This window comes from Boleophthalmus pectinirostris, unplaced genomic scaffold (genome assembly GCF_026225935.1).
Source record: "Boleophthalmus pectinirostris isolate CB_2022bp ecotype Guang Dong unplaced genomic scaffold, ASM2622593v1 HiC_scaffold_16, whole genome shotgun sequence".
In the NCBI taxonomy this organism is placed as follows: domain Eukaryota; kingdom Metazoa; phylum Chordata; class Actinopteri; order Gobiiformes; family Gobiidae; genus Boleophthalmus; species Boleophthalmus pectinirostris.
The window spans coordinates 29,412,069-29,435,987 of NW_026571095.1; the positions used below are offsets into that span (position 1 = coordinate 29,412,069).

Sequence of the window (23,919 nt, forward strand, 5' to 3'; positions counted from 1 at the left end):
GCGTTCTCTCATTTTTGTGTCTGTCCTTCGAAAACACCAGATTCTGCGACTTATTTATTATTTATGTTTTGTCCTTCCAGTTAGATTCACTTCAAATTACTCTTCAAGTTACTCTTACTGTACATAAGCAGTAGCCCCTCACCCACACATACATTTTTTCTTATGAGTAATGTCTTGGACCACTACTTTGTACTAGAGATGTAACAATATCCAAATCTCTCAGTGCAATATTTTCACGATGTACGTCTCAATGTACGATATTTATTGCGATGTTTCGTGGAGGCGAACAAAACTGTGAATTTTTGACTTAATCCAAAGAGCTAAGATTTAAAAGTGCTTAGAACTGTTATTTCTTCATGTAGTCTGCACTGAAATGGAGCAAAGGATCATGGTCTATGTAGTTCCGTCCGTTTTTTAGCTGTTGCTGCACCACCGACTATTAATTTAAGCGAGGAGACTTGTAATTCGATTTATTGTGATGGCCCACGATATAATTGTGAGAACTTTGATGAAACGATATGACGATATTTCGGCTATTGTTTACATCCCTACTTCGTACTTCTACTTGAGTAATATTATTTTGTGAGTAACATTACTCTTACGTCGGTGTAATATTTGGCAACTCCACTCATTTCTGTGCTATAATAACTGGTCCAAGAAATTTCACAAAGAGTAAAAAACGTTTGGGAAAACTACTATTCAAGTAAGACGAACTTAAAGAGGAACTGTCCACGTGTGACATCTGATTTATGTCATTTGAAGTTAAAGTAATTTGAAGGACAAAACATTAAATAATCCACAAAGTCAAATCTGAAGGAGCGCTGCAAGAAACACAAAGGTTCCAATCATTTCATATTGTTGACATAAAGCTTTTGTAGCTTATAGACTAAGGGCCTGTTTACACGAAAACGCTTGCGGGTAAAAACGACAAATATTTTTATCCTTTCGTTTCGTTTAGACGGTGACAACGTTTTTGGGGCTTAAAAATGCAAAAATCTGAAACCACGCTCCAGGGTGGAAAAGTTGAATATGCTTCGCCGTCGCGTTTCCATCTACACTGCCCAAAATGCAAAACTCTGGTCAATCCGTGTATCATTCGTTCATTCGTTTTTCAGTATAAAATTAAAAATAAGAAAACGAAAAAACAACCGTTTTCTTCGTTATTTGTCTCCAAAACCAAAATGAAAAAACGGATAACGATTTGTTTTTTCAGTTTTCGATTTTGTGTTTAAATGAAAAATGGAAAAAACGGATAACGGTTTCCCGTTTACGTGACTTGATGACTGCGATGCAGGATACAGGACTGGATCCAGGTCCGAGACCAGACCGAGACCAGAGCGGGACTGAGACCGGGACCGGGACCTGAGACCGGGACCAGAGTGGGACTGAGACCGGGACCAGACCGAGACCAGAGCGGGCCTGAGACCGAAACCGAGACAAGACCAGGACCAGACCGGGACCAGACCGGAGGCTCAGAGCCCACGGCAGGGCCGGAGCTCGAAGCTGAGGCTCGGACCCCGTGGAGGCTCAGAGTCAAAGCTCGGAGTCCGCCCTGGTCCCCCGGTCTGGTCCCGGTCTCAGTCCCGCTCTGGTCCCGGTCTCAGTCCCGCTCTGGTCCCGGTCTGGTCCTGGTCTCAGTCCCGCTCTGGTCTGGACCTGGATCAGTCCCGGTTCAGTCCGTATGCGGTGCAAAAGTTCGGCATCGCAGTCACTGAAGTCACGTAAACGGGAAACGGCCGTTATCCGTTTTTTCCATTCTTCATTTAAACACAAAATCGAAAACTGAAAAAACGAATCGTTATCCGTTTTTTCATTTTGGTTTTGGAGACAAATAACGAAGAAAACGGTTGTTTTTTCTTATTTTTGGTTTTATATTGAAAAACGAATGAACGAATGATACACGGATTGTGGTCCAATCTGCTCACGTCGCGTACACTTTTTACGTCACATACATCACCACCGAGCCGCCTGGCATGCAAACCCAATCGAATTCTACACACTTTTGCGTCACCGTATGCACGCAGATTTCCTCCTGAAAACGCTCGTCTAAATGAAAAGAATCAATAGCTGTTTATTTCGGACAGAACATAAATACATAGATATAACACAAAAAAGTAAATATTTCTTTTCTATAATAATAACAAGCGAAAATAAATCACGCAGATTTTACTTGCGTCCGAAAAAGGAAAATCGCGGAATAAAAAGCGAAGACGCGACGCCACATCATATCAGCGTAGCCTAACATTACTCTTTTCTTTTCTTGGGTACAATATTTGGCTACTCTACCCAGTTCTGTGCGAGTAAAAAGCACAAAGAGTAAAAAGTATTTGGGAAATCTATTCGCGTAGGACAAAGTTAAAGAGTAACTGTCTGAACGTGACATCTGATTTATAACTTGAAGGACAAAATCATATCTGAAGGAGCGCTGCAAGAAGAAGTTCAAATCATTTCATATTGTCACATGATGCTTTTGTCACTTGTAGATTTATTCACAGTGCAAAGTTTACTCAAGTAAGAGTACATGTAACTGAGAGCGAGCCACATCTGTTCAGAAGAGAAAAACCAGACCACTCTACGAACGAGATTTACATGAGAATGAGACCGGGGCATCTGAATTAAACAGAAACATGTTTGTGACCTCTGCTCTCTGCACTAGAACGCCGCATTCACGATTCACGGTGTTGTTATTATTACAGCGGAGAGCGGATCAGAGCCTCAGACACACTCCAAATGTAAAAATGTAAATGAGAAGAGACACAAAGGAGACACTATACGGTCCAAACTATACACGCATCTGCATTTCTATTCAGGAAAAATACAGCTTTCACTTCCAGGCACCGGAAACACCCACAAGCTGAGAGTGAGAGGACATGTTCAGATCACACACTGCTGGATAATAGAAGCGGACAAATGAAGCTCATCGAGGGTAGAAGTTACACCGGCTAATCTGCTCCCAGGACCTTTATATTTGGAAATCTAAATGCAAAACAAAAGAGAAAAAAAAGCCAATTAGGAGCCAGGTCGCTGAAGTTACACGCCCCCTTTCACCACCATCACCAACAACAATCAACCTATTTCTCATGCTAGGCCAGTTTATGCCCCTTTAAAGGTTGTATAGAGGATTTTTTTTTTTAAGGGAAGAGAAATACAGCGACAGTCCTTGTGCGCGTTCAGAATTACTGTTGAAGTTTCCTGTCTAGAAGTAATTCAGCGACCGACGCGTCAAGTTTTAGACCCTTCGTCTGCTTCGGTCGCGCCATCGCTGGACGAGATCTCCAAGAATCACCTCAGTTTGTCTTCGCTCTTTCTCTCCTTCTTCTCTTCTTCTTTCAGCGACCTCAAAAACGGACTTTCTTTTGCGGCGAACCGGTCGTGGATTCTCGTTCCGCCGTCGCGACAAACTTTGTGCGAAATGCGAGGAAGCAACGTAACCACGTAATCCCCGCGCTCCGACGAGTCAGTTATACTAGGGAGTTTGATTGACAACCTAACAGCCAATAGAAAATGAGGGAGCCTCGTTTTCTATTGGCTGATGTTTATCTGGCCTCAACACGTCCACAGTTGATAGATTTTCGTTCTTTTTTTTTTTTTGGTCATCATAATTACAAAGCTGCTGCGTCTCTGTAATGATATTTTAATCTTTCACTGACAGTTTGAAACTAAAAAAAATCTTCCATACAACCTTTAAGTCCGGGTATAGTCCAGACGGGCACTCTGGATTTCCCCATCAACCAAAAACATGCACAATTGATGCTTATAGTAGAAGTTGTAGTCAAGATCGCAGTAATAGAAAGCAAGACCAGTCTGAGAACACAGGGTCCCGAGACCGAGACAAGACCAAGACCTCTGAGGGTCAAGACCGAGACAAAACCAAGACTTTTAAAGGTCGAGACTGAGACAAGACAAGAATTTTTAAACCTGTTTTTTCAAGTTCCTAACTGGAGTCATATTCTCTTACTGGTTTTACAGTGGGATTTATCCTCTGCACATTGTGACAAATACAGATGCGTTTGTGCACTTTTATTAGGCCACTTCAACCACATCACGGTAGGAAGTTAATTGCCGACTGTAATGAAATATGATCGCTCTTGTGGAGTGTCAGACCTCGTGTCCAAGACAAGACCGAGTCCAAACACGGTCGAGTCCATAAAGAGACCAAGACCATAAAAAAAAAACAAAAAAAACAGTCTTGAGGCGAGCACTACAACACTATTTGGCAGTGACATCGTACATGTATGTGTATGGAGGAATGTTCATTGGTTACCATGGAGACACAATGCGCCCAGCGGTGGTGCACGGGACAAAATTCCCTACAGGGGCAATAAAAGTGTAACTTAGCCTTAAACATGCACTTAGGAGTCAAATCCGGACCAAAAATAGCTCAAGACCTGGAGATGGTCCCTGTGCGTTGAACTGCAACCATTTAAATTGTGATTTAAAGGTCCTGTATTACGCACAAGAGATTCAAGTGAACTTTAAGCCAGGTTATAATGTTCTTACCTCCTCAAAAACAGACCTGGAGTTGTGTTTTGTTTCATTCACACATGTTTGAGTGATCCATTGTTACTAGTCTGTCTACATCTCCACAGCTCACGACGCTCTGTTCCTCCTTTTACATTTACTACAGTAGAGATGGGCAATTCCAGGTCTAGTCCTGTTTAAGACCTGGTTTAGACCTGGTTTAGTCCTGGTTTAGACCTGGTTAGACCTTGTTTAGTCCTGGTTTAGACCTGGTTTAGACCTGGTTTAGTCCTGGTTTAGTCCTGATTTAGACCTTGTTTAGACCTGGTTTAGACCTGATTTAGACCTGGTTTAATCCTGGTTTAGACCTGGTTTAGTACTGGTTCAGTCCTGGGTTAGTACCTGGTTTAGACCTGGTTTAGACCTGGTTTAATCCTGGTTTAGACCTGGTTTAGTACTGGTTTCAGTCCTGGTTTAGTACCTGGTTTAGACCTGGTTAGACCTGGTTTAGTCCTGGTTTAGACCTGGTTTAGACCTTTGTTTAGACCTGGTTTAGACCTGGTTTAGTCCTGGTTTAGACCTGATTTAGACCTTGGTTTAGACCTGGTTTAGACCTTGTTTAGTCCTGGTTTAGACCTGGTTTAGTCCTGGTTTAGTCCTGGTTTTAGTCCTGGTTTAGACCTGGTTTAGACCTGTTTAGTCCTGGTTTAGTCCTGGTTTAAACCTGGTTTAGTCCTGGTTTAGACCTGGTTTAGACCTGGTTTAGTTCCTGGTTTAGACCTGGTTTTAGACCTGGTTTAGACCTGGTTTAGACCTGGTTTAGACCTGGTTAGTCCTGGTTTAGTCCTGGTTTAGTCCTGGTTTAGACCTGGTTTAGACCTGGTTTAGTCCTGGTTTAGACCTGGTTTAGACCTGGTTTAGTCCTCCTAGTTCAGTCTTGGTTTAGTTAATATTAATAACATGATTCCGCTTCATTTTGAAGGAAAAAAAAATAAAAAAAATCAAATATTACTGATTTATAACATCACAAATTGCGTACCCCAACTTAAAAAAATCCCCACTACCCCAGTGTGTCTGGCATTTAAAAACCAGTGTAGCACTTCCTGTATCACCACATGACATCACAAAGTGGAACAGTATTTTTAGTTTGAGAAGAAGAACTCAGCTAAATACGTCAGGTTTGTGAATGAAACAAAACAAAACATAACTCCGGGTCTGTTTTGACGAGGAAACTACATTATAATTTAAATAAAGAAAATCGTTACGACCCCAAAATAAGTAAATAAATCCATAAAAATAGACGATGTTTGACACACACACGTACGTAGTGATAAATTGGCACATTAAAATGGTCAAAAAATAGTACTGGTTTAGACCTGGTTTAGTCCTGATTTAGACCTGATTAAGACCTGGTTTAGACTTGGTTTAGAGCTGGTTTAGACCTGGTTTAGTCCTGGTTTAGACCTGATTTAGACCTGACTTAGTCCTGATTTAGACCTTGATTAAGACCTGGTTTAGTCCTGATTTTAGACCAGATTAAGACCTGGTTTAGACTTGGTTTAGTCCTGATTAAGACCTGGTTTAACTTGGTTTAGACTGGTTTAGACCTGGTTTAGTCCTGATTTAGACCTGATTTATAAATAATAAATAATCAAAAATCAAAAAAATCCCCACGACCCCAATGTTAACCAAACCATTACGAGCCCAAAATAAGTAAATAAATCCATAAACATAGACGCCGTTTGACACACACACACACGTACGTAGTGATAAATTAGCACATTAAAATCGTCCAAAAATAGCCGTGTGCACAGAGTTGCGTCAGTACAAGCGTGAGCCTGTTTAAGTTCACTTTGAGTTACTCCGAAACTTCATTCAAGGTTTGTACAAAAGTCTAAGTAGGTCATCTGAGTCCTTCTACGGCGGGGGGTCCCAGCTCTCCCCCAGGACCAGCCCCTCCTCTCTTTCCTCTCTCTTTTCTCTTCTTCTCATCCCTCTCTTCTCTCTCTCCACAGCGCTCTCTCTCTCTCTTTCTCTTTTGACTTTATGTAAAACAGAACAAGAACCCTCGACCTGTATGAATTAAACAACGCGCAGTGTGAGGGTTTTGACGAAGAGAGAGGGGGAGAGAGAGAGAAAAGGAGAGCGGGAAGAGAGAGAGAGAGAGATGGGGAAAGAGGAAAGAGAGAAGGAGAGAGAGAAATGAGAGGACAGAGAGGAAAGAGGGTAGGCAAAGAGAGAAAGAAGGATCATAAAAAGACAGAAGGGACAGAGAAAGAGAGAGCGCAGAAGAAATAGAGAGGGAAAGAGAAGAGGAGAGAGAGACTGTGTGAGAAAGTGAAAAGAAGGACAAGAGAGAGCGGAAGAGAGGGTCTAGGTAAAGAGAGAGAGAAAGGAGAGGGATAGAGACCAGGGAGAGAGAGAGAGCGAAAGAGAGAGGGTAGAAAGAGAAGAGAGAGAGAAAGGATCATAGAAACACAGAAGGAAAGGGATAGAGAGCGAGAAAGAGAGAGAGAGAGGAGAAGACAACATAATGAGAGGGAGACAGAAGGGAAGAGAGAGAATGAGTGAGAAAGTGAAAGAAAGACCGTAGCTAGATGAAGAGAGAAAGTGGAAAAAGGCAAAGAGAGAGAGAGACAAGAGGAAAAAGAGTGGAAGAGAGGGTGTAAGTAAAGAGAGAGAGAAGGGAGAGGGGTAAAGAGAGAAAAGAGTGAGAGGGGTAGAGAAAAGGAAAGAGGAAAAAAGGAAAGAGGAGAGTGAGAGTTTTTATTTGAAGAGTGTCAGCGCAGCAGTAATTAGAAGCGGATAGAGAGAGGAGAGAGAGAGAAAGGGAGGCGAGTAGAAAGAGAGAAGGAGAGAGATAGAGAGAGAAAGGAGAGTAGAGAGAGACAAGGGAATGAGAGAGAGAGAGAGCAAGAAAGAAAGAGTTAAAGGAGACGGGCTAGAAAGAGAAGAGAGAAGCAAAGCGAGAAAGACAAAAGAAAATGGACACATAGAAAGAAAGAAGAGAGAGAGAGAGAGAGGAGAAGAAAGATCATAGCAAGAGAGAGAGAGGCAAAGAGAAACAGAAGGGGAGAAAGAGGAAGAGAGGAGAGGGACAGAGAGAGAAAGAACAGAGACAAAGTGGGAGAGGGGATAAGTAGATAAGAGAAAATGAGAGAGAGGAGTGGAAGATGGAGAGGCACATACAAAAATGAAAGAAAGGGGGTAGAGAGAGAAGGAAAGAGGACAGAGAGAAAGAGAAAGAGGAGACAGAGTGAGTTTTTATTTGAGCAGTGTCAGTGCAGCAGTAATTAGCAGAGCTCACAGAGTCCAGCGCTGGAGGAGGTCACTGTTTAAACTCATCAATGAATCACTCACCGCAGACAGACGCGTGTGTGTGTGTGTGTGTGTGTGTGCGTGTGCGTGTGTGCGTGTGTGTGTGTGTGTGTGTGTGTGTGTGTGTGTGTGTGCAGAGAGCAAAGTCTTTTATTTGAAGGGCCATATTACACTATTTTCTGATCTATGCCATCACTTTCCTAATAACAAACAGACCTGGACTTGTGTTTTGTTTCATTCACACATGTTTAACACACACACAGAAAACACTCTGTTCCACCTTGTGATGTCACGCGGTGATACAAGAAGGAAACTGCGTACACATTCTCTAAAATCATTTGGATAATTTCAGCCCTGGAATTGTCCCCCTCTCCTGAACTAAAGGTAAAAGGAGGAGCTGTTGACTTGAAAACTACCACTACATGACATCACAAAGTAATAATAATAATACATTTTATTTATATTGCACTTTACATAAAATAATCTCAAAGTGCTACAGGTAAAAACAATGAGTAAAAAGGTGCATCAGAAACAGTGGATCAAGCTAAAACCAGTGCAGGAATTTATAAGATAAAACAAGAATAAAATACAATTAACAAAAGGCTTTAGTAAAAAGGTATGTTTTAAGATTTTGTTTAAAAACAGAAATAAGTTTAAAGTAAATAAATTAAAGTAAATACAGTTTATTTTTATATAAGACGCTCTATAGATCATTATTCATTAACTTCATACCCAGTGGTGGTAAGTAGGGATGGACATTCGATTAAATTTTCTTAATCGATCGTCGGAAGACTTAACGATCGATTATCGATTAATCATTAACGTTTTTGTATTAAAATTTATCATCATTATTATTACTGTCTGCACTACTAATCTGCATAAATAAATTCAACTTTACGACATATAAACCGTAACGACTCTAGAGCCACATCAGCCCGTTTGACATTATCATGTGTTTAATTCAGTTTTGCACAAGTCTCACAGAAACAAAACTTAAAACCACATGGCTAATTTGCATAAACTAAGCGAAGATAATAATAGGAATAATAGTGATAATAATAACAATAATAATAATTAATAAAAAGAAATGCCTTTAGGGTTATGTTTTTTGAGATTGTGACATATGGTGAAAGATGATGAGGGGAACTGATGATGGTGAAAATAAATATTAGTTTGAGTATAGGGACTAATACATTAAAAAATTATAATTTAAAAAAAAAAAAAAAAAAAAAAAGGGAAGGAAGAGAGACAAAAGGAACTTCAATTATAAATTGGCCGCAGTGTATCAATGTTCGGGAGCCTAGCGGCGTATTTATGTTGCACTATCACATTTATATTGTTTTGACTTTGTGTTGGTGTGGGCGGTTGGGGGGAAATGGGGGGGCTTTTTGTATCTGTTGTGGTGTTGTGGTTGTTGCTTTATGTTTTTGTTTTTATGTTGAATATTGCAATTGTTAAACGTTGATGTTTGTTTTGTTTTTTTGAATGTTATGTTCTGCTGTCTTTAATAATAAAAAATAAATAAATAAAAAATAAAAAAATAAACTAAGCGAAGAAAAAAAACAGCTCTTGTGTCGCTGATGTGGCACGACTCAGGTGAATACAGGTTAATGTGACCATATTTGCGTTTGTCAAAACCAGGACACCGTACGGGGGGAGGGACGGGGACTCGTCATCGACATTGAGCGACTCTCACCTGGTAAAACTTTTTCCTACTGGACACTGAAACATATGTGCTGCTTTATACACTGTGCACATGGACTCACACTTGACCAGAACGGAAAGCGTGGAATTTCTTGTACAAATCATCGTTAAATACGCATTTGTGCTTCGGCACGTTGCAGACTGACCCACTGTTTGTGTCTCGCTCCTTCTGAGTGCAGAGACACATGTACGGACCCTGTTTGGTCACACACACGCACAGCAACCTACATTCGGTTTGTCGATTAAAATTAAAGTAATCGATGAAATTCTTAATAATCAATTATCGATTAATGGACTCATCATGCCCATCCCTAGTAGTAAGATATTATCGTAGCCACAGTCCCTCTGATCACCACCATTACTCACGCACCACTTTCATATAGGCAGTGTGGGTGAAGTGTCTTACCTAAGGACACAACAGTTTTTGCCACTGGCCCCTCCCTGTGGAATCTGATTTTCCCAGTGTCTCCCATCCAAGTACTGACCAGGCCCGACCCTGCTGAGCTTCTGAGATCTGACGGGATCAGGCTCTGACAACCCAGGATGGTCACACGGAGTATTTTGAGATTTGGGGATGTAAACAAACTAATAACAAATTGTTTCTCAAACATGTGTGAATGAAACAAAACACAACTTTAGGTCTGTTTTTGATGAGGTAACCACATTATAACAGATCATGAGTCTGTGTAATATAGAACCTTCAGTCACACAAAATCAAATGTCCTTTTCTTTTTGGTAGTTTTAAACACTGTAAAGCTTAGAAAAAACATGCTGCCTTACTGTGAGCACGCTTGCATCTCCACAAACCATCTCCACATGTCTGTCTACATGGAGAATGTTACATACTGTACCTTTAATTAAAAAAATGAAAAATAAAAACACGTATTTGAGCAATTTTATATACCGGACAATAAGTCACACTTTTTTTCATGGTTTGCGTGTTTCCTGTGACTTATATATTAACATTTTCACACTGAAGCCGCGAGAGGCTCTAGTCTTGTGTGTCAGTATCTGCTGCTCCTGTTCCTCCTGTACCACTGTCACTTCACTCTACTGCGCATGTCTCCTGCAAAAAGAGCCTCTGTCCTGCTGCAAGTAGAGAAATATGCAACCAAAACTGGTAATTGAGCAGCAAAAAGAAAGTTCGGAGTGAGTGGGAAACTTATGACACCAGGAACGTGCACTATGTAACTTCTCTGGATGGACAAAGTCTGGACTTCAGCGACACCAAAACCATCCTGTCGGGATTCAGAAAGGCTGGAATAATTCTAACTGGAACTGATACTGAGTCTGACGACAGCGACACAGAAGAGGAAGCGACGCTCTGTTTACCTCCGGAGGTCACGGAGTTGCTTAGAAGTGACACAGAGGATGAAGAATTGAATGGATTTAGTGATTTGGAGTGAGATGGAGAGTTTGGTAAACTTGTTCTGTTCTGTTGTTTATGTTATAGTTTATCTGAAGAACTGTTCATATGTGACGTTAACAGTTTGTTGTTCTCTGTTCTATTGTTTTTACTAGAACTCGCCTTTCAAGATAAAATGTCGGTTCCTGGTCTCTGATTTTATAAAACAAATTTCCCCCAAAAAGTGCAACTTATAGTCCGGAGTGACTTATATATGTTTTTTTCTTCTTCATTTCACATTTTTTGGCTGGTGTGACTCTGAAAATTACAGTAGTATAGGTAAGTTTCAGCTGACGTCATTGTTATTAAAAGCCCGCGTTGCATGCTGGGAAATATTTCATCGGAGGCAAGAAAAAGGATAGCGTCAAACACAGTGCGTAACCTCACGTATTTATCCCCGATAATGGTAAATTCCTGCTGCATTATCGGATGCACAAATAGAAGCACGGAAGAAGGAAAATGTCGTATTCGTATTCCGAGTGAAAAGAACCGCAAACGGTGAATTAAACGGCTTTCAAACATTCGCAGAGCAAACGTAGAAGATCCTAACAAACCGTGGACTCCAACAAGTTCAACAACACATCGAGACTCTTGGAGGTTTTCATCTTTTCTGCTGTGAATGGCCCAGGAGTTTCCACCAAGTCATTGTGGATATCGCCAAAGTGAATATTTGTCCAGGTAGTTGGCGATTCCGACCAGAAATTTGGTTTGGTCCAGGCTTTGTAAGGGGTTGAAAAGGGTGATTTGGCTCCATCGATGCTTATGACCAATTTCTGGTCAAATGGTCTTGGGTCCTCTGCCGTTAGAGTGGATAAATAACCGGGATCAATACCCTTTACGTGTTTTCTCGCTCCGTCCGTCATGTTGAATTAGTGTTTCTTGCCGCCGACCAAAATAATTCCCAGCATGCAACGCGCGCTTTTGTCAACAACGAAACTCGCCTATAAGCAGCTCTTGAGGTCAAAAGAAGTCCGAGAGAAGCTGTAATATCCGAGAATCAGAAAGTGCACAGTTAGCATGCTAGTTGTTAACATCACTGTAACGGCAAAACTCTGCTCTGGTCTCTGAAAATGTAAAAAAAAAACTCATCTCGGTGAATCATGAGGACGCCGCGAACTTCGGACCGTTTAAAATGAGCAAGTTTTCCCTCATTTTTTACAAGACGGTAAAAATCCGGTTTGGAGACTTTAATAGACACGGTTAAACACTGAAAGCATTGAAAGGATCCTATATATATTTCCCCCTGTCCCTTTGTGTTAAAGTAAAACCCACTGGTGCTGATAGCCTCTGCATTCAGCACCACGGACAGCTCCTCGAGACCATAACTCACTCCTGATGCGTTCCCTTTGACCACTCGCACAGCCTCGTTCACACCGTCTCACTTTAAATCAGACTTAGACATCATTAGGCACACTGTTCTGAGGAAAGAGGGGAAGGAGGAAGAGGAGGAGGAAGAGGAGGAGGCGGTGAAGGAAGAGAAAGAGGAGAGGAACCAATATGAGGAAGTGGAGAAGGATAGGAGACAGAAGAGGAGGAAATGGAGAAGGTGAATGAACAAAAGGGGAATGAAATGGATAAAGAGGCTGAGGATGAAGAGGAGAATGAGGAGGGTAATGAGAAGGAAGAAGAGAAAGAGAAGAAGGATGAAGGAGAAAGAGGAGGAGCACATTTTGGGGCGATACCTGTTGATGTGTGGCATAATTAGGCACACTATTCTGAGAAAAGAAAGGAGGAAAAGGAGGAAGAGGTAGAGGAAGAAAATGAGGAGGAGGAAAAGGAGGAGGGAGAGGAGGACAGAAAGAAGAGTAGAAGGAGGAGGAGAAAAGGGATGAGAAGGAGGAAGAGGCAGAGGAGAAAGAGGAGAAGAAGGAGTAGAGGAGGAAGAGAAGAAGGGAGAGGGGGAGGAGGAGTGGGAGAGAAAAGAAAAACAGGAGGGGAGGATGAAGAGAAGGTGGAGGAAGGATGAGAAGGAGGAAAGAGAAGGTGGAGGAACAGGAAGAGCTGGAGCAGGAAGAGTGGAAGAAGATGAGGAAGAGAAGGAGAAGGGGAGAAGAACACGAAGGAGGAAGAGAAGGAGGAAGAGCCAGAAGAGGCAGAGTGAAAGTAGATGAGGATGAGAAGAACGAGGGGGTGGAGGAAGAAAAGGAGGAGGGTGAGAAGGGGGAGGAGGAAGAGAAGGAGAAAGACGAGTAGGAGGGGAAGAAGGAAGAGAAGATGGAGGAGTGGGATGAGAAGGAGGAAGAGCTGGAGGAGGAAAAGTGGAAGAAGATAAGAAAGAGGAGGAGAAGAATGAGGAGGAAAAGAAGGGGGAGGAGAAGAAGAGTAGCCACTGAAGAAGGTAGAAGAGGAAGAGGAGGAGAGAATGAAGGTAGGAGGACGAGGTGAGGAGGAAGAGGAGAAGGAGAAAGAAGAGGAGGAGAAGGGGAGGAAGAGGAGGATAGAAAGAAGGTAGAAGGATGAGGAGGAGAAGGAGGGTGAGGAAGAAGAGGAGAAGGAGGAGTAGGAAGAGAAGGAGAAAGAAGAGGAGGGGAGGAAGAGGAGGATAGAAAGAAGGTAGAAGGATGAGGAGGATAAAGAGGGTGAGGAGGAAGAGGAGAAGTAGAAGCAGGAAGAGAAGGCACCGAAGAAGGCAGAGGAAAAAAGTGGAGGAGAGAAAGAAGATGGGACAAGGAGGACGATAAAGATGGCGAGGAGGAAGAGGAGAAGGAGTAAGAAGAGGAGGAGGAGAAGGGGAGGAAGAGGAGAGAAAGAAGGTAGAAGGACAAAGAGGAGAAGGAGGAGCAGGAGGAGAAGGCACTGAAGAAGGCAGAGGAAAAGTGGAGGAGAGGAAGAAGATAGGATGACGAGGAGGATAAAGATAACGAGGAGGAAGAGGCGAAGCTGGAGCAGGAAGAGGAGAAGAAAGAAGAGGAGGAAGAGGAGGGGAGGAAGAGGAGGAGATGTGCAGTTTAAGTCTTACGTTCAGCAGCACAGACAGCTCCTGGAGCCTTTAACTCAGTTTTGATTTCTTTCACTTTCACAGCCTCATTCAGACTGTCTCGCTTTAAATCAGACTTAGACATAATTAGGCACAGCATTGTGAGAGAAGAGGAAGAGAAAGGGGAGGAAGAGGAGGGAGGGGAGAAAGAGAAGTAGGAAGAGGAGAAGAACAGTAGGAAGAAGAGACGTCTTGTGAGTGCAGTTTGGGTAAGATACATAAAGATACTGGGGTGTGCAAAAATACCGAAATATTAATATATCGTATTGTTTAATGTGTGTTAGGGATGTAACAGTAACTGAAATATCGTGATATCGTATCATCAAATGTCTCACAATATATCGAATCACAAGTTCCTTTGCTTAAATGCGTGGTTTTAGATAGAACTACATATCCCATGATTCATTTCAGCACAAACAACATGAAGAAATATGTTTGTACTTGAATTCTTGGGATTATGACGGTAATAATTCACAACAAAATCTTGTCAAGGTATTTTAAAAGCAAAAAAAAGAAAAAGAAAAAAGTCCCATCTAATTATATTAGACCTCTTCAAAATATCGCAATAAATATTGTACCATGAGATTTGAAAATTATTACATTCCTAATGATACAGTATTGATATCATGGGCTGCTGCATCGATATATCGATATATATATTTTTTGGTTTATTTTACTAAATCATTTTGTTATTGCACTACAGTTTTATAGTTTAGAAGAAGGAAACTGTTTTATGCGACACATTTGACATTTTCACTGTTTTGAGGAGGAAGAAGATGGAGGGGAGAACGAGAAGTAGGAAGAGAAGAAGAAGAGAAGGAAACTGAGTCTTGTGAATGCAGTTTGGGTCAGATACATAAAGATACTAGGGGTGTGCAAAAATATCAAAATCATATATTTTATCGTTTAATGTGATGATACAGTATCGATATCATGGGCTGGTGCATCGATATGTTGCCAAGAGTAATTTTTGGTACATTTTACGAAATTATTTAGTTACAGAGCTACAGTTTTGTTGCTTGTTCAGAGGAAGGACACTTTTTTGTGCAACACATTTGACATTTCCACAATTTTGAGGATTAAAATGAGTGAGTTCCATTGTATAAGAATGTAAATCTCTCTACTCTACTACTAAAATAAATACATAAATAAATAAAAATTAAAAAATTGTTTCATATGAACTTTGCACAAGAAGTGGTTTAACAAAGACTTTTAGTATCACAGCCATGATTTAGACTTTATTTTTTATTTGAATCAATTTAAAACACATCGTATCAAATCGAAAGTGTGTTGTATCGAGATATGTATCGCACTGTGGCCCATGTATTTTATATTTTTATGCGACACGTTTGACATTTTCACTATTTTGATGATTAAAATGTTTGTGTTTCATATGCACTTTGCAGAAGAACCAGTTTAACAAAAACCTTTAGTATCACAACCATGATTTAGCCTTTATTTTTTACTCGAATCGATTTACAAACATCATATCAAATCGAAAGTGCACTGTATCGAAGTATGTATCGTATCGGCAACTTCTTAATGATTTTTCACCGACTAACCGATCAGAACATGTCTTTAACTTGACCAAAAATATCTTTATTTGACTCCAGCGCTACACATTTAGTTTAACAGCTCTTCCTCCGTGTTTCTCTGGTTTTATAAACGCACAAAAGCTTTACTTCTAATTATTTGTGTATCCTCTCTTACATATAAAACCCAACTACAAATGAATTGAATGTTTATGGTCTTGTAACACAGGTTTTCCTTTGACTTTGATGGATAATTACTGCATACTCCATAAAGCATACAAAACGTCCCTACCAATACATTCCATTACGGCGCCACGAGCTTCAGCACCGCGGACAGCTCCTCTCCCTCTTCCCCTCCTTATAACTTCTCCACTTTCGCCGCACGCGTTTCCTCATCCCTCCGTTTTAATTAGCCATAAACATAATCGCGGCGTAGTTCCATTCGAGTGCTCGTAAATTATTCTTTTACCTTCTCAGCATGGGGCCTATTGTTTGTAATTAAATCTTTAAACGCCCAACTTTTACTCCAAACGAAAGGCTAATAACGCATTCCCGCGAACTAGCAAAAATATATTACAGGCAATAAAAGGGGACGTCAGAGTCAGCTAATTCGGTGTGTGTTTAATTGTGGCGGTGGGTTTATGCTTCGGAAACAGCTGACGGGGCTGTTTCCGGTACGACTTTGGCCGCGGAGATGGATTTATGTCGGATACTCGTGATGCCGTGAGTGATTCTCGTGCTTCAGAGTGACGGATGACTGCGCCGGGCCCGTCCAACGTCCCCGGCTTTGGAAATGATACGTGATTACACATTATGATGATGTGTGGGCTTGTTAAGAGAAGAGAGAGAGAGAGAGAGAGAGAGAGAGAGGAGAGAGGGAGGACGGGGAGGGAAAAGAGACGGGGAATAGGAGAGGGTGATGCTGATACTTTGCGTAGAAATACATAGAAGTTGGAGGCCATGTTGGGACTGTACACTTGAGCGTTCTACCGTAAGAATCAATGCAATCCACCAAAAGTCACGTTCCTTTCACATTCATGAACAGATCTGAGATTTTGTATCAACAGACACTGTGTCTCTTTTATACAATAGTGTTCGGTCATTTAACATATGTAACCATTAACCCTTTAGGTGCAAGCGATTTTTCCTAAAAGGTTTGATTTTGACATTTTAATTTCAAGCCTTAATAACTTAAAAGTGATAACAAATACAGATAAAGACTTTCTGTAAGTTAGAGAAATATTAAGGATGACCTAAAGTTTATGGAGTGATTCAATTTACCCATCTAATTTGCATATTATGATGTCATATACTGGCGGTCATCTTGGATTATAGAATTTTCATGAAATGCCACATTTGATGATAAAATGCAAAACTTCTTTACCCCCAAAATGCCCCTCACCTTGTGTATGTGATACTGCACAATCCTGAATGAACAGGTAAATAGTAAACAAACTGTGTAAATCATTACTACTAATAATAACTAATTAGCCGTACTGGCTTGACAAAGCCTGATCCCGTCAGATCTCAGAAGCTAAGCAGGGCCGGGCCTGGTTTGTGCTATGGGAGTATGGGAGACCACTGGGTAAATCAGGTCCTTAGGCAAGACACTTCACCGACATAGTATGAAAGTGTTGTGTGCGTAAGTGATGGTGGTGGTCGGAGGGGCCGATGGCGCCGATTGGCATTGCAGCCGTGCTTCCGTCAGTCTGCCCCAGGGCAGCTGTGGCTACAGTAGTAGTTTACCATCACCGGGTGTGGAGAGAAAAAAATAATGAATCTGTAAATGTTCTGTAAAGCGTCTTTGTGACACATGTCTGTGAAAAGCACTAGAGTATAAATAAAGACATACTTACTTATTGCACAATCCTGAATGAAGTAAATATGAAACAAACTGTGTAAATCATTACTACTTATAATAACAAATATGAATAACTATCATAATTATAAATATATACTCTTTCATACAAAACACACAGCAAACATGTATGAACAACTTTTTGGATATAACAAATGCTTAATTTCAAGCCTTAGCTACAAAAGTGTGAAATATCAAGTCTGTAAATAAACTAAAAATATGCGTATTGCCCTCAAAACAAAACAAAAAAAGTGCAATGGCCCCATGACTTTCCTGGTGTCAGTCATGGAAACAGCTCATGTCAGGTCCAGGGCACAGAGCCACATCACTTCCTGCATTTCCATGGTGTTTATTAAATTTGTATTTGTACATTTTGACTGAAAGCGCAATTACACAGACCAAGATGTGTAATTTGCCATTTATTTGAGAAATCACTGCACTTAGAGCGGCTTTCTCATTTGTTACGAACACAGATTCTTAGAGCAGTCGACCATTTTGACTCACTACACTCTTTGACAAAGTTTGGACCGATCAAAATGGACGGAGCACAGATGTTTGGCAGAAAACAAAGTTCCTATTGGACACTCGTTTGTCCTATGTCATCACGCAGCGTGCACGTGAAGTAGGACAAGCCGCAAGGGAAAAAAGTAAATTTCTATCTTTTATGACTGGAAAGTTATGCACGGTTATGTAAAACATGTCCGGTGGTGGAAGGGCTAAAAAATAGACTCAAGTATATATCTTTTTAAACAAGATTGTCATTTTCAACACAAAGTAATCGTATTTGTTTATTATACATGTGATCTTTCATTGGTTCTGTTTCAATACTAGTCCTAATCGTGCTCTGAAAGGGGAGAGAATTAGAGCAGAGAGTAAACATTTACTTAAAGATTGTATGGAGGATTTTTTTTTTTGTTTCAAATTGTCAATGAAAGTTTAAAATACCATAACAGAGACGCAGAAGCCTTGTAATTATGACCAAAAAAAAAAAAAAAAAAGAATGAAAATCTATCAACTGTGGATGTAGTGAGGCCAGATAAACATCAGCCAATAGAAAACCAGGCTACCTCATTTTCTATTGGCTGTTAGGTTGTCAATCAAACTATGTTTCTAGGGTAACTATGCAGCGGTTCTTAGAGGCTTTTTCTGTCGCTTCCTCGCAGTTCGCACAAAGTTTGTTGCGATGGCGGACGAGAATCCACGACCAGTTCGCTGTAAAAGAAAGTCCGTTTTTGAGGTCGCTGAAAGAAGAAGGGAAGAGGAAAAAGACCGAAGCCAAACTGAGGTGATTGTTGGAGATTCCTTTCAGCGATTGCGTGACTGAAGCAGACAAAGAATCTAAAAACTGAGGAGCTGTGGAGGAGGAAGGTGGTGTCACGCATGCACAACATTTGTAAAAGGACTGTCGCTGTATTTCACTTCCCTTAAAAAAATCCTCTATACAACCTTTAAGTCATTCTCAGCAAAGAAAACATTTATACAACAATAAAAAGTAACATGGTGATCAAAATATGTTATATGTTCGCAATAAATACCCCAAAGAAGTGTAATACTCCCTCTATAAGCAGCTAGCTACATTAGTGCATTGCTCAAGGACACAAGCTCAGTCTTAGGGAGGAATCTGACCGTCAACCTCAACCTGCTCCACGGAAAAATTCTTGCTTTCAGGTTGAAGGATAAGTTAAACAAACACGCGGCGCTGAAAAGACTCACATTTCTATAATCTTTCCTCACACAGTATATTTCTCCAGCACCACGGACAGCTCCTCGGCCTAACCCACTCTTTTTACTTATCCACAGCTTTTGTACTGGAAAACTGTCATGATTTTTCACCGCTTTCTCAAACAAAGATGAATTCGGTGTGAAGGTCGAGCCAGCCTGAGGTTAGAACTCACAATGCGAAGTTTGTCTCTGGGCTGAACAGTGCAGTAAAAGTACATTTGTATCTGTATTTGGACTTGGACTTGGGAGGTGGGGTAAAAGTTTTAAATATCAGATACGACTTGATACTAAAACTGACCTGGACCACTGAGGAATTACACCGAAATAAGACCACATGGGAATATAAAAGAAAGTATGATGATTTAATGTTGAAAATCACATTCTGTTGTCTAAATAAAGAGTTTTTAATCATTTTTAATCATTGTAGTATCAGAGCTGCTAAAACTTCAAACTTGACTTATATATTAAAGAACAGACTTAATACTCAATACCGATACCACAATGATAATAAAAAACAATATTTAGGATATGTTCAGACTGCAGGGGGCTTAGGTCGTTCATATTTCCAATACATACATCACGAATTTTGGATTTTTGGCCATCGTGCATTACATACTGGGAAGGATTTTTTGTTTTCCCAGTGGGATGCGTCTAGTCTTTTGAACCATATCGTTTTTGTTTCTGGTTCTGATATTGTCATATTTTAGTTTTGGGATTCGTACATCGTAATTGTGTGGATGTTGGATCCTAACAGCGGAAAACGGCTCGAGAAATGGGCTTCGGGAGATTCCATAAATGCAAAAGGGGATCAGATCTGTGTGACTGCAAACCTCCCTTCAAACTGTTTCCCTTCCCAACAGAATTGAAAAATAGTGAAAGGCGACGGTGATGGGCGGGATTGATACACAGGGAAGGACCGAAAAGGAAAACTTTGGCTGCTGAAGAAATCATCCTGAGTTTGCAGTGAACATTTTGTATGTGGAGCGACATCAAATCCCGCCATCAGATCCCGTTTGTTAAGCGAGAGGTTCAGAAGACAAACAGACTGAGCTCGCACTTTCTTGTTCTTGTGGTTTTACAGCAACATCACGTCTTGGTCTCTCTGCAGTGGAAGGTGTTTCTTGGTGAACAGCTGGTGCCTTTTGCTTTGGCATTGACGTTTTAAATTCGTAATCAAGGTTGAGCGAGGGATCGGGATTTTGCTTTCAATGCCCCAAAAGTGTCCCGCATGCACATAGGAGGACACAACGACGTCACATACATTGAGTGCACTCGGTGTTTACGAAAGTCACCTAAACATGGACGCAGCAATGAGCACCTGGAGATTTTTAAGTCGCTGTTGTAAGGGAGCCAGAACGTACAGATTATTTGTTTTAAGGAGGAGATTAAGAAGGAGAAGGACAAAGTTTTTGGCCATGGTGTTTTGTGGGTTCAGCAACGTCCGTAGAAAAGAACGTGTGGGTGTGGAGTTTTTGTATGACGAGAAGAATGTTTGTGTGCATATATGACGTGTAGGTGGGATGAATGTGACCTGGCCGTTCAGACTGAAGTCGCATGTCAAATGATTGAATATATCTCGGTTTTAGGAGCACATATCCGAGTGGTCTGGGTCACATTTGAAGAAATAGGATCTGTGTCGTTCAAAGTGTCATTAAAAGATCAGATACAGGGCACATAGGAGCAAGAAAATCGGATTTGGGTCACTTCAAACTGCAGTCTGAACATAGCTCTAGACAATAGAATGTGATTTTCAACATTAAATCATCATACTTTTTTTCTGTTAATCCCTCAGTGGTCCATGGGCGTATACGAGTCTATGTGCTCTTATACTTGTTCTGATACAGTCTCAAGGTCATTCTAAAGCTATTCAGGAATGGTTTATTTCTATCCTGTGAACGTGACTTTTTTAGTATCAATACCTGCACCTTTTTAGTATTGATTTGTATCTGATTTTCAATACTTTTGACAATCCTGACAAATGGCAAGTCTCCCCGCGCTCACTCGTGTAGCCAGGCTTCTGTGGGTGAAGAGGTGAGGTGGTTTTGATTGGTTTTCTCATCATTTTTGTGCGAGATCAGAGCTGCACCTGCGCTGGATCACAGGAGGTGTCAGAGTCAGAGTAAACACGAGAGTGACAGCAGCAGCAGCACGGAGACAGACAGACAGACGAGGCACACGCAGGGGCATTTCGTTATGTGTTTAGTGACATCTTAAGGACTTTGGATCATACAGGTTCTTTTGTTTTGAATTGTTTTGTTAATTACTATAACGGTGCTATTCTTTCATCACTCTGAGATGTTTTCTCAATACCCACACTAAACTACAAACGTAAATCAAGTGTGCATTCTCTAAAAGTGCTTAAAGTTTGTGAGTGTACAAGTGCACAGGGGTGAAAAAAATTAATCTTGGGACAATTCACACTTCAGATGACATTAGTGCAGAAGTGTGAGTGAAGAAAGGGCCTGAAACTCGTGAACAGTGTTACGGCCCCAGGCCTTAGGTTTAATTTGCTGTGTGATTTTTGCGAAGTTCTCCTAATTCCTGCTGCAGGAGTCCTGGTCTGTGATTGGTGGGGCAAGTCGACGCCCACCTCACCTGCAGCCACCTCCCCCTATTTAAGGAGATGACCAGCACCTGTTCGGGGCTGCTGGCCTTGGTGGCCAGTCTGCCATTTTGTTTTGTGTTTGTGTGTGTAGTTTAGTTTAGTTTTGTGCCTTTTTTGATTTGGTCACTCGATTCTGTTAGTGGGTTTATGTGGTTTAATTTGGGGAACTTGTGTTTTAGTTTAGTGTGTGTCCCTAAGTTTTACCACTCGTTTTTGTGTAAGCCTGCGTGACCCCTTTTCTGGCACAAAACTCTGTTTATTCTGTTGTTCTGTTTCTTAGTTTAGGTTGTTTTCTGTATATTTTTAGTGTTTTGTTAATTTACCTTTACATTCCTGTTAATTAAACATTACTTAATTTATTCCATTTTACATCTTGGTTTTATTTTTGTTACTTCCCTCACCCCAAACGAGCTGGGTCGTAACAAACAGGCTGTGTTCATGTATGTCAACAATGAGTTCATGTCATTTTGTTTGTATTTGAGACCTCCTTTATCGTGTGAATAAATATCGTGACAAATATTAAGCTCAAAATCAATCTTTGACCCTTATTTGTCAGTTCCTGTACTCTGCGTTTGTATCACGAGCCAAAAATAAGGAGTCGTGCAAAGGCAAAAGGAAGTAACACTGTATATTTTGTTTGTGATTTAGTCCGTAAATATATTTTATTCTGAAATCTAACCTCTTACCTCCTTCTTTTTGTTGCGGTCTTGGCACAAGGTCTAAACACATTAAATAAATATACCTTTGCATTCAATTATACTTAAATTATCTTTAATGTGAAAGTATTATTTAATTAAAGAATCATCGCATTTATATAGAGCGCCTTTTCAAGATATCCAAAGCGCTTTACAGTTCATTATTCAGTCACTCAACACTCACTATGCATTTATTCAATACTGTACATACTATACTGCAAAGTAAACTATAAAACTGTGTAAGTGTCACCGCACGAAGCTCTTCTATATCATTTCAGACGAACATCATGATGACTCGACCTTGGTGAGGTGTCCTTATAATGGATGGAAGTCTGGAGAAAATCAAGCAAATAATAATAATAATCATGTAAGTTTCTGATTTTTGCATTTGAACGACTCCGGATTTTTGTCTCATGATGCAAAGGCAGAGAGAACAGGAACTGACAAATAAGAGTCAAAGATAAATTTTGAGCTCAGATACAAATATTTCTTCATTATAGCGACTGTTTGTCAAATTTTGTGAGCCCTACCTATTATACTTTTGTCTGGACAAAACAGAAACTTTGAAGTAATTTTTGTCTCACACCCTGAAGAGTTAAGGTCTTTTGTCTTTGTAGGACAGTATAGTTTAAGTGTGCGTTCACAGTAGCCACATTGAGCCGCACCCAGATACAGAAAGACCCTAAAGAGAGCAGCGTTTGTGCAGTGTGAGCCATGTGAGCCCTGAGTCGTATGTGGTGATGTTACTCATACGAGGAAAATGGAATAAACTCTGCTCTGAAACTCACGGTGAAGCCTTTTATAAGGACAGTGGAGTGTGGACACAGACACAAGTTTTACATCCTCTCATCTCCCTCACCCTCTCTGCTCCACTCTACCGTTTAATCTAAAGCCCGAGAGAGGAGTTCGTATCACAGTATAGGACTCATGCTGTAGCTCATATAAGGTTCAACATTTATGGATCAGAAGTTTGGAGATTTCGTTCAAAAACAGTGAATCTCCCGTAGAGTTATACAGGCCTCTGATCATTGAATTATCTTAACAAGCAACAAAAGACAATCCAGTTTAACCCCAAAAAGTGTGGATATTACATATATTTCACTCAGATTTCACCACAAATGGTTTTCTTTTTTTTTTACCCAAGCAAAAGAGATGAGATAAAGTTTGGTTCAAAAACATGTTGAGTCTTCTCACTTGGCACAAAATCGATAGAATCATTTCAGTCCATAAGTGAAAGAGCGACTTAAGCTTACATCACATCTCTGGGTCAACGCGCTGGGACTAAAGTGGTGGACGCCTGCCAACCGCTCAGTCAAATGAGTTTTTAATTTAAAGGTGCACTATGGTAGCCAGGCTGGCGCCACCTAGTGCCTCCGCTCAATTTTATTTCTCTCCAGCGACCACTTCAGGAATCGGAATACGCTAGACGGTTTGCAAGAACCCTGGAAGCTGTAGTAGAGCTGTGAAGCCATGACATCAAACTCAAGCGTCTGTCTGGGTCCCTTTTGTGGTACAGCACAACAGTAAACAAAGCGGATGAGATGGATGTAGACCAGGGGTGTCCAAACTTTTTTCATCAAGGGCCACATAATCTAAACACAGACAAAGCAAAGGGCCGATCGAGGGCCGTAGACTGGTGCTC

The 23,919-nt window shown here is 40.8% G+C and overlaps 1 protein-coding gene across 2 annotated transcripts in view; it reads right to left on the reverse strand.

The window, feature by feature from the left end:
- The window catches only part of st6galnac3 (ST6 (alpha-N-acetyl-neuraminyl-2,3-beta-galactosyl-1,3)-N-acetylgalactosaminide alpha-2,6-sialyltransferase 3), a 278,580-nt gene that overhangs the window by 21,295 nt on the left and 233,366 nt on the right, over positions 1 to 23,919 (reverse strand). The gene's annotated exons all lie outside the window — the stretch shown is intronic.